The following is a 12,440-nucleotide window of genomic DNA, read 5'->3' as shown; positions in this document are numbered from 1 at the left end:
TTTCCTTTGCATCCGCTTTGGTTTTACTGTCTTCTGTGTTAGAATTCCCTAAAAGTGTCCGCTTTTCCCTTAAAAATATTTGTCTGTTGTTTACATTAAAAAATGCAATAATAATGAATATAACGAATGTGATGTTATTTAAACGTTATTTCTTAGCTTTTTTATACATAATATACGAAACATCTTATCGTTTATAGCACGGTAGAATTATGAATATTTGAAAGATTATTTGAAAATTTAAATGCTTTTAGTTGCATAATTTTAAATTATTCAAAATTCACTTTTATTAAATTAATTAAAATTAATATTTTTATAGACAATAAACATTTATTTCTTAATTAAATGATACTTTGTGAGGAAAGGGGGGTTTACGTTTTAAAGAATTCAATTTTTAGAAACTGAATTCATTAACTTTCAATCAAGTTAAAACATGCAAAATTCTGAAAGTAAAATAAAACAAGTTTTATATTATTCTTCAATAGTAAGTTTGTAATCATCACAAAATGTTAAATATGTTTTGAGGTTCAAAACTTAATTTCTTTTACTAAAATTGCTTAATTTAGAATGACTTTTGAAAAATTATTTTTTAACAATTCAATTAATTTAAAAATTATAAGTAAAGTCATTTTTAAGTTACTTTTTACATTTTAAGGGAACTGCTAATTTGTACTTAAAAAAACACTGTTTCTTCGGGACTAAATGTTACTGGATTTAACACAATTTAAAACCATAAATTTTTTAATTCAGAAGTCAAACAACAAAAATCAGCGTTATATTTTCAAATTTTCACAGAAATTTTGAAAATATAATGCTGATTTTTGTTGTTGACTACGGCTCTTGCGCCATTGAGTTAAGTTTAGTTTAGTGAAAACCTCTTCCTAAATTCTGAAATAATACTTTCCCTGATTGTTTTCAGTATTTCATATTTTTTAAATTAAAAAAATAGCCTAAATATGTTACTTTTTAGAAAAATGTCAATTATTTTGATCATTGGTTTATGTAATCTGAAGTCATCGAAAATACATCCATATTTAAGTTTGTGAATTCTGTTGATAACAATAAAAAGTAAGTGAATTTGGGTTAAGTTTCAAAAATATGTCATATAATGCTTTATGTAAATATCTGGAATGCCGTTCTGTTTGGAAATAGTTTCTAAAGTTATAATATGAATATAAATCCACTGCCTATAGAGGAATTTATTGGTATCTGTAGAAAAGGAATTGAAAACAGTTTTCATGTTTTCATAAAAAATATTGTAATATTTGTTTGCCAGTATTGTAAAAAGTGTTTTACTCAAATGTTTCAGAGTGTTAAAATGTAATTCTAAGATGAATTCGTCTGAAAGTTATCAATATTTTTCTCAATAGCATAAATTGAAATTGCAATAAACCCCTTTTATAGTATGTGATTGTGAAAGCGATTCATGCATTTGTAACAAACATATAAAAAATTTATCTCAGAGAGGAATATCAATGAATATATCATTAAAAGATATGAAACTTTGCTGTGAATTCCGAATTATTGATTAAGTGTGCCTGATCTTTGTTGTTTCGAGGCGTTTTATTTAGTAAGACATATCTTATTTTTCAAGATAAAATCTTATCTTTTCTGACGAAAGTATGTTTAAAGCTATATCTTCGGAAGAGTGGAACATTCCGATTTTCAACGGTTAGAGGAAATGTGTATACATCATAGAAAAAAATGAGTGTTCAGTGAATTTTTCTCTTTAGTGTAATAGGGTAGATTAAGAAAAAGAAAATTTCGAAAAAAACCTTGTTCATTACCTTAGCCTTACTTCTTAAGGCTTCATAAGTTTATAGAGTTGACTTTCTTTGGTAACATAAACTAATATCAAATTCCTAACAAACATTAGCGAATCATCTCTGTGTCTGAAATGAACTGCAAAGTCTTGAAAAGGTTAAAGTAACACTTTTATTAAAATAAGAACTTGAACATATATGCACGTCTCATACTCACAGCATGAGCAATCACTTGTGGTGATGCAACTTAAAGCAACGTTAAATTTCCTAACATAAATTAAGCCTAGTAGTAGAAGACAGTTAACTTTAATTCTAAGTTGATTCCGAAATTCTTACCTCCTTAGAAATTTAAATGGCGGTAGCTCTAAAGCAGCCTAAAGATTTTAATTTTATCAGAATTGATTAAACCTAATAACCTTGTTCAAGAGGTAGAAATACGCCGTGTCTTACAGTCCAAAAACCAAACCTCAGCTTAAATAATCTCTGACTGACATCCATTTCTGATGTCACAGTAATAAATGCCGTCAGTTAACGCAGGTTTGATGACGTTTATTAAAATACTTAGCCTTAAATCTTTGTAGACGAACTGTTCAGATCGAAAATTGTGTATTCACAAGCAGATCACAGCATAACTCCGGAATGGCAATGATTAAAGCAATCATAGATTTCCCTTTAATTGCTAACTTCTTCAAAACAAATAAAATTTCAGTATATCGACATCCTTTTAAGCTTTTTTATTTTATTTAATCTTCTGGATAACCTTATACATTAAGACAGCCACGTGGCTTAAGCGCAATTTAACCTCAAATGCCCATTATTTTTTATCTCCTATCATGCATTGCTGAACTCCACTGACATGGCATCACTTTTCAAAGAACTTATATATAACGGGTGGCCATAATTAAACTGACAGTACTCACAGTGTTCTGTAGCGCGATCTATTTGCGAGAATGACGCCATATTTTGTAGGAAGATTAAACAAGACGGGGGACGAAGGATTCCGCGAAAAAAAATTAGTTCCAAAAGTCACCGCTAAGGGAATATTTGGCGCTGTGTAATAAAAAATAGAGTGTTAACAAATGCAAATCAATACGGAAATTACCTTTTATTTTGCATTCAAATGAGGTTCAATGTGGCTGCCGTTGTTGTGGACCACATATTGCATTCTGTGCACAGTATGCACAACAGCAGAAAGTAACATGTCTGCAGGAATCTCCCGCACAGTCCGTGATATGTTATCCTTCAACGTAGCCAGGTCCTGGACCACTTCTTGATAGACCTTGGACTTAAGGTAACCCCATAGCCAGAAGTCGCATGGGGTAAGATCAGGCGACCGAGGTGGCCATGCAGTTGGAAAGTAGCGGCTAATGACTCTTTCTGTTGTGAATTTCTGTCGAAGCATCTGCTGCACCCGTACAGCAACGTGTGGAGTGCATGAAAATGATTTCCCCCATGCATTGTCTTTGCTGAAGTGCCCGAATGACAAAGTTGTTCAACATGTGGCGATATTTCTCTCCGGTAACAGAACAGGTTTCCGGTCCTGTCGAGGTAAAGTTCTCATAGAAGAATGGACCTACGATAAATTCCAATGTGAACCCACACCAAACAGTTACCTTTGGTGAATGTAAGGGAATGGCTGTGACTGCACATGGTGATTTGTCATCCCGAATTCGGTAATTCTGGGTATTCACAGTTCCATTCAGGTAAAAGTAGGCCTCGTCTCCCCATAAGATTTTCCACGGATAAGCATCATCCACCTCCATTCTGGCAAGAAAGGTGAGAGCAAAAGTCAATCGCTTATCATGGTCGGGGTACAGTAACTCCTGTACACGGCTGATCCTGTACGGATAGATGTTGATAATCTTTCGTAAGATTTTCCATACCGTACTGTATGGCATATCCATATTCCATAAGGCATATACATAATAAAAGATAATTTTATTCCGTATTAATTTGCATTTGTTAACACTCTATTTTCTATTACACAGAGCCAAATATTCCCCTAGCGGTGACTTTTGGAACTAATTTTTTTTTCGCGGAATCCTTCGTCCCCCGTCTTGTTTAATCTTCCTACAAAATGTGGCGTCATTCTCGCAAATAGATCGCGCTACAGAACACTGTGAGCACTGTCAGTTTAATTATGGACACCCGGTATATAATTAGAAGATAAATTTTAGTACGCACGCTAAAAAGTTGCTGAAATACTGTGGTTCCATGAAAACTTGAACATAAGCAAATTTATTTGCAATGAATTGTGTTAAAAGAGAAATATACGACATTTGATTATTTACAAGTAAAAATCAACAAGAATAGTAAGCTATATGCTAAACTAATTAAGTATATTTAAAACATAGTAAAAGTATAAACTAATTAATCGAGTTAAAAATAAAATTAAGAAGCGGTAAAAGGTCGATTAGCCCAATTTGAAGTTCATTATGGCACGTCAGGGAAAATATTTTTTTAATGAATTTCGAACTAAGCCAATTCCATCACGCGTTTCGCCGAAACAGACAATTGAAACAGTACGCGACACATTTTTCAATGAATTAAATAAACTGTGTCAAAATCTTTAGTCTCAATTCTCTGTTCCAATTTCCCGACGCGTCCGCTTAAATTAACACATTAAGGTGTAAAAAAGATAATAAATATATAATGGAAAGGAAATGCTGATGCACAAAAAAAAATAAATAGCGATATGCTATTAGTCAAAATATGTAAGATCTTATGGGTAGACCTGCGAGCTTAAAGAGTTAATACTTTGTAAAAGTACCGAAAATTATATTTAATTCAAAACGGAAAAGATAATGTAATAGACGAATTAAAGCAAGGGTTTTGCCAAGACCTAGAAAAAAATTTTTAGAGAAAAAAATTATTAAAAACGGATCTGTATCATTGCCGTCTTCTTTGGTCAACGATGAAATTCGAAAAGGGTGGGCAAACCCCGAGCGTGCTTATTGCTTTCCAACTGGCTGGATATATATATGTCATGATATGAATGATTTGGAGCTTAGTGGTGGCGTAATAGATGCCTAACGAAGAAACTTGGCAAGACAGACATGGCCGGATTCAAGATAATTTTATTATTGAGGAAAGCAAATCTGAATTCGCAATATTTGTTTCACATATGGACGGGCATCTTTTGCGCCGACATTTTTGTTAGCTCAGCACATATTCAGTGAACAAAGAAAGTAGCCTTAAAGAGTCTTGCCAGGAGGAAAGCGTAAGCGAAAGTATTGCAGCTGTTCAGCGGAAGAAGTCAGGAGTCAAAAAGTTTCAATTCGAGTTAAAAAAAATTTGGCTTTGAGTTTAGTGGTTGGGCAAAACATATCTGCATTAAGAGTTACGTAGGTTCGCATGATTAATTTGAACGACGCAGTTTACACTTATAGCGCTATTTTTAGATAGAGAAAGGAAGTCCACAAATTAAGTAAATTATTAATAATGATTACAATAATCAAACTATACACTGGTTCTATTAAGAAAGGATACATAACTGTTACTTTTCGATTTCTTTCAATACGATTATACTAATTCAGGAATCGATGATTTGAGACATATGAGCTAACTGATTAATAGCAACACTCCAATTTGGAATGGATCAGCTGTTCAAGTGAGATTAATGTATGTAAGTTGTAAAGACATTGGCCTGCAGGATCATCGTTCAGCGCATAAAATGTAACTCATATAATTATATAAATACATATTATTCCCACTTATATATTATACGCATGTAGGCATGGTTATCAAGTTACATTGCTATATAAGTTCATACTTAGTATATAAAAATTTAAAAGATATTATTTGCTAAGAAATAATACAGTACTCTAATTACTTTGACCAGCTTTCTCTAGTGTTAAGTGCTCACAAACTGTTGGAAACTGTTGTGCGTCCAAAATCACCTCTTATTTTAAAATAATTCATACGCACATCACAACAATAATTATATTACTTAAAAGTAAGCAGCCAAAAACGAGTTAAGGAAATATAAGTGATTTGCAGGGGAAATGTTTTTAGTTGACATTTCAGATATTGATACAAATTATACTCATTTTTAATTCATTCCAATAAAACAGCAATTTTACAGCATTATTATGTGGAATATATTGACTTTTAATTAAATGGATTTAAATTAATTACTTTTTATTTTGTTATTTCTCCCAGAAGAAACATATTTCACTCTTCTTATGCCAGGCGCATAGTGCTTACAATTAAAACATATTTCCTGCTTGATAATTTGTGTTTAGCTATATAAATCGAGCAGACCAATTCGAGTATACTCGTTATGGATTTTAAGGCCAAGATTAACCCTACAATGGCAATTAACGTGTTAACATAATTCGATCTTCATCTGAAACAATTATATATTATTGACATTTAACAAACATTTACATTAAAGCAAAAACATTGAAAAATTAATAAATATTATAATGCATAATACACTTAGGTTTAAAAAGGAAAAATAATAGCAAATTTATCCTATGCCATAAAAGCTATTTCCACATTATTTTCAAATATGCAGCTTAAGCAAATATTAAAAATCGAATATTATGCTTTTGCGATTAAAAACTTAAATCTATTTAAAACATTTCCTTAATTGCGTGAGGCCATGCAAATCGATTTGTTTAATTAAAAATAAATATATATTTCACATACTAATAATAACAAGCATTAGTCACATTGATAAAAACTCAAAGAATTATTTTAAATATATTGAATACAAAGCCTTTCGAATATGCCTTTTTTTTTTTTTTTTTTTTTTTTTTTTTTCAGTTTAACAATGCAGACTCATATTAGTATTTTTAAAACACGGAAGACTTACAATAACCCATGATGATCTCTCATACTTATAACTACAAGCATTATGTCAGCGAGAAAGTAGCACTAATGTCACGTACGTTCGGGAAGCATTACCAAATTATTCAGATAGTCAGTTGTTCCTGTTGCGACACATTTTGTTATGCTAAGGAGAATTTAAATATGGGTGTTGATTTCCCGAAGGGATGGAGAGAGATTCATGACCAAAGAATTATATTAGCCATTTTGGCTGTAGAGCAGAAAAATAGAGACAGTATGTCGAGGCTGAGCGCATAGCCCAACTAATTCATTTTGTCATGGTTGTTAGAAATAGTTACAATTTATTCGGATGTTTGAAATACAAAAACGAAATTACCGTTAACATCTTATGCCCCTATTTATGTTAACAGCTATCATTTTTACAAGATCAACTTTGTTTCACTTGAGGTAAGCATAATCGCAAACAAGATAAACTCAGATACTTTATTGTCTAACTGAATCACATTATAAGCAGAAAATTCTATTGCTAATGCTACATTAAGGACTACATCGATATAAACTACTGAATACTTATTCCCTTTATCTCAAAAAAGACAAATACGTGGGAACACTAGATCGTACAAGAAGCATATCCTCATTTCTTAAAAGACAGGAATGCTACTTCTGTAGGAGGATTTATAGTTAAGGATTGTACCAATTCGATCAATAAGGTTTTAGAAATGAAGTATCAGCCAAAACGAAATCTGTTATCTAAACTCTAAAAATACTGTTCAGAACCTTTTTATTACCTTTGAAGTTTTACACCTTGCCTTCATTTTATTTATTTTTCCTTTCCTTTCATTTTTAAGTGCATGGATTTAATATGTTATTATTCTAATTGTTATTAATTCACAATGCAATTAACATAAAATAACAATTTATATTAAACGTAGCATAATAATATATAAAACAGCAATTAATGTACAAATCAGCAATTCATATATTTCTTTTTCATTTCTTTCATTTTTAAAATGCATAAATTTAGTTAAATTTATTATTATTCTAATTAGCATTAGTTTACAATGCAATGAACATATGAAGTAGCAAATTATATATAAAGCAGAATAATACTATAGATTACGTAATATATAAAATAGCAATTAATATGGTATACATTAGCAGTTAATATATAATTCTTTTCCATTTCTCTTATCAAGAGCCATAAGTTTAATTTAATTTATTATTATTATAATTATGATTAGTTCATAATGCAATTAGATTAGTTCACAATAAATAAAAGCAATTAATATGTAAAGCTTAGCAATTAATAGATAAAAATATTATTGTTATTCAACATTTTATTTAATATTAACTATTAATTATTTAATTTATTTATTTATTTTTGCCCCTTCTGATGCTTTCCAGAGAATTCCGACAATTTCAAATTTAGAAATTATTTCCTGGTTTAGAAAATTAAGCAGGAACTTTTCCAACTTCAAACAATATGCAGATGGCGAGAAAACTTTGCAAACAGAAACTAATGACCCCCGTTCAACATTTCAAAGCCAATATAAATTTTTTTTCTTCCTTTGAAATATTGTGAAAGGGTTTCTCAAACTCTGCGAACAGAATTAAATTTTGCGTCTGTCCGCGTCTTTGAAATAGTATAGTACAAGAGTGTTACCTTTTTAATATAGCGCATATTATTACCCTTATTTTCTGTTAATTCTATAACAGCACATTCAGATTTTAAGTAACTTTGCCCAGTTTCCTGATATTTTATTAGCTTAGCTCAGTATTAATTTTTTTTATTTTATTTTGTTCCATTAGCGAAAATAATAGATTAACTATTTTAGTGGATTTCTTGCTGATAAAAGATATGTTATAGTTCTATTTCAAATACTAGTAATAAGATTTTTTAGTGTTACCCATTGGTGAAAATAAATTTGTGTACTAGATAACAAATTTTAACAAAACACACTGTTAACATCACGCAACATATTACGCATATGCATGTCGCTTCTTGAAGAACACCTGTTCAAATGTTGCCTAATTTGTTTTAAGAAAAATCAACATATGATTTCTGCACAATAGTTCCCTTATATGTATCTCATAGAATACGCACCTCTTTGTTTAAGCATAAGAAGTAAAATATCAAAAAGAAACTTACTTAATGAATTAAGGAGGGGAAATTTTCTTAATGTTTGGGAAGCTGCATTTCTGAATTCTAAATTTTGATTAACGTTATCCGTTTGCTAGGCACTTTCATTGCTAGGCACTATTACTTTCATTTTTAATAAACAGACCATAAATGTTTCAGTTTCTAACCACAAAGGCTTTTAAATTAATCAAACACTTTTAATGTAAATACATTATTTTATAAGTAACATTAACAAGAAATGAAATGTTGTAGTGTCACTAATTTAATTTTGGAACAAAATGCTCAAAAATCAGCAAAAGCATAAACTTTCACAAATACAAAAAACAGTTCTATGTATTACAAAGAGTTATTCAACATCTCGCACATCATCACTGCAAGTTCTCTCGGGCCTTATGCTCTTAGACGTAAAAGCTGATATGGAAAGCAAATTTTTTAGATTAATTCATTATAAGGCAATCTTGTTATATGGTACAATACCGAAGATGAAAGAGTGCCGCACTTCCCCACACACCCTGTTCATAAAGACATAATCCCGTAGCATAAAAATACTCCAACACAGGAAAATATAAAACACTTTACGTATTTTTACATTGCATTTTGTTTAACGTTCTTAGTAGTTTGAAGTGTAACTACTCATTGTACTCTGGAAAATCAGTAGCGAGACTGTCAGCGATAGTAACCAACATCTTTCTCTCGAACTCGCGAATTCTGGGCTTTAACCTTAACCAATTTATATCCTGATGTGAGCCAACGAAGTTAAAAGTAAAGTCAAAACTATGAGATTACTGAATAATAAACAGAAAACCCTTCCCAGTGGAAATCCTTGCGATATTTTCAGAGCGAATTTTCAAGACTTCTGGCGGTGCGGTATTATTAAAAATTATTTTGCAGTAGGGGTTACCGCCTGAAGGATGGCATTGGCAGTATTTTCCTTAATATTTAGACTTGTATTTTTCTTTTCGTCTTAAACTATTACCATTCAGAAGTGTTTATAAGAAAGTTGAAATGTTCATTTATTACCTACCATAAGATGAAATAAAAATAGCTGACATGCAACAACACAATGTTTGTAATTACAAGCAGAACAATTATCACTGGACCCATAATAACACCTTGAAAAATCACGAACGAGGTACTGCTACGTTTTGCGTCTCTCAAAGCAGACATTCAGTATTAAAAGTATATGCATAGCAAATTAAAAATCTTACCTCTGTTGCTTTCATCAGACACACTTTGAAAAATAGTGACAGAAATCATTAAAGTGATAGAAGAGTGAAGGTTTTGAAGTGAATATTGTCTCTTCGTTGCATTAACGATATTTGACGTATCATGAATAAGCTAGTGATCTTGTCATCTGAATAGAATGACACTGACAATGCACATTTTTTATGTGTCTTGCCGTCTGATCATATATAAATAAATTGGATTTTTAGACAAATGTTGCAAAGAGTCGAATATTCGAACTTTCGTATGATTCGTATTTTCTGACATATTCGGTAGATGCTTTTACAATTCTTAAGATAGGGTACTTTTAGTTTCTTAAATAAATACTTTTAAAACTTATATATACATGGTACTCTGTGATCATGGGACAAACTTGGAGAGGTGGTTGAGCGTACTAAAACATGCATTTTATGTATAGAAATGTAGGATCTAAGGTGGCATGTTAAGGCACGAACGCAAAAAAATGACACGGGAGGAAAAATGAGTTTATTTTACAAAATCAACGCAAAGCGCTTCTTTGCAGCAATACAGTATTCACAAGAAAGTACGACCACCAACAATAATACGAACTACAGCTGTGACTGGCTGGCAATAAGGGCGGTTGTGGGCGGGGAGCAATAAGGGAGGTAGAGGACAGTACTGAGTCGGGCAAACCGTGATCCGATTGCATCAGCGGAAGAATTACTTGCTCCAGAATTACTTGGATGCGAATTTTGTGGGGCGATGGATTGGGTGAGGTGGACCAGTCCGATGGCCATCTCGTTCGCCAGATTTATCGAGCGTGGATTTCTTTTTATGGGCAGATATCAAGCATTTATTTTAAGTGTCGCATTGTTTTAACAATATAATAGTATCATATCCTTGGAATTCCTACAAATTTTTAAATCATTATGAGCGTGACTTTTTGATCTCGCTCTACAAAAGTTACAATCATGCAATTTTGCAAGAATCATACCAAAGTCATTCGACGTTTCACACAAATTAGTTTAAGTTATATGTAACTCATTTTAATATTCCAAATGATTGAAACCTAAACCTTATGTCTAAAATTCTAAAAATATGATTAAATATCCGTACGCTCAGCGATATCTAGTAAATCTAGAAATCTTGCGAATGTTTTAACTTGTTCAGTCAACACATATTTTGAAATATCTTCAGTTATTATCATTCTGCTTCCACATTGTATGATGAGTCTTAATTATTAATTTGCTTCAAAGAATGTGCAAGGTTTCAATGTATTTTCAGCCAGCAGCCGCAAATCACATTCGAAAGACGTGGTTGAAGAAGATATGGGTAGACAAAAGATGGAGAAGGTTGCTGAGCATAAAATACCTCTAAAAATGAATGATGGAGAAGGAAACCAAACAAAATGGTAAATTGTGCTCCATGCACACCATGCAATAATATGGTGGTTAAAAGAGGCATTTTCCTGTTGAAAGGTTAAGCTCAAATCTCATAAAAGCAGAGACGTTTGCAATTCTAGCATCTATTAGATCTAGCTTTTTATAATATGTTTATTATTCCCGGTAGGAGCATTTAAATGCATCTCTACCTGGAACTTTGATGGAAAAAAACAGGAACGCGACAGCACAGTACTCCATTTACAAGGATGTCCATCAAACTGGAATTAAAAGAAATATAAACAGTCATAATTTTTGCTCAAAGCTTATGAATAATGATAGGTTCCTTATTATTCTTCGCGAGCTTATTTGCAATTAAGGATAAAATATAATAAAACAGATATTAAACCGCCTTGACGGTTAATAGCGGTTAGCAATGCCAGTTGCCAGACGCTTTGGGTCCGAGTTTTAATATTGGAGAAATCTTGATAAATGTGTAGTGACTTTGCGTCATGGAAACACATAAAATACACTTGGCTGAGATGCACTTGAACTGAAATTCCTATCAAGAAGCTGGTGGTAAGGAAAGAAGGATAATATACTCATAGATACATATCCCTCTGAAGCGGAGCTGGACCTATAAGTTGCCCGAAGTCTGAATCTGATCAGGAAAATAATAACAACATAAAAAAAACAGACTGAGAAAAACTAGCCTTTTTTTAGAAAAAATGATCATGTTTCAGTGTGCAAAGGAGGAATATTTATAATAGCAATTCAAAATCTTTAGGTATTCCATGCTCGAGAAAGAACAGCATTCCTTTATTTAACTCAGCAGTCGAAAGCAGCTTATGTACTCCTCAGTATCGACCAAAAGTCTGATAAAAATATGCTGAGGGAAAAAATTTCAAGAGTTTAGTTATTTCTTTCGCTTCTCTTAAAATTAACATGTGCCACTTATATGAAGAGTGAAACCATTACTGTTAAACCCTTATATATTTGGTAGGGAGTTATTGAGTTTAGTGTCATAAATTATACTTGCAATTACTTTTAGCGAGTAAAACGAGCACAGAAAATGTTTTTTATGCGTAATACCCAAGATCCGTCGTTGGCGTAATAAAAATCTTAGAATTTCCAACCACTTAAAGAGATTGCTGCTCCAAAATTGATGATCATAAATGTGAT

The 12,440-nt window shown here is 31.8% G+C and overlaps 1 protein-coding gene across 3 annotated transcripts in view; it reads right to left on the bottom strand.

Moving 5' to 3' along the window:
- LOC146997764 (uncharacterized) overlaps positions 1-12,440 on the bottom strand; it is a 198,951-nt gene that overhangs the window by 1,385 nt on the left and 185,126 nt on the right. The gene's annotated exons all lie outside the window — the stretch shown is intronic.

The sequence above is a fragment of the Stegodyphus dumicola genome, chromosome 4, assembly GCF_044657685.1.
Source record: "Stegodyphus dumicola isolate Sdum_Otavi_A_Nest chromosome 4, ASM4465768v1".
Taxonomy (NCBI): Eukaryota; Metazoa; Arthropoda; class Arachnida; order Araneae; family Eresidae; genus Stegodyphus; species Stegodyphus dumicola.
Note: the sequence above shows the minus strand (reverse complement) of the source record. Positions and strands in the feature narration are given on the sequence as shown.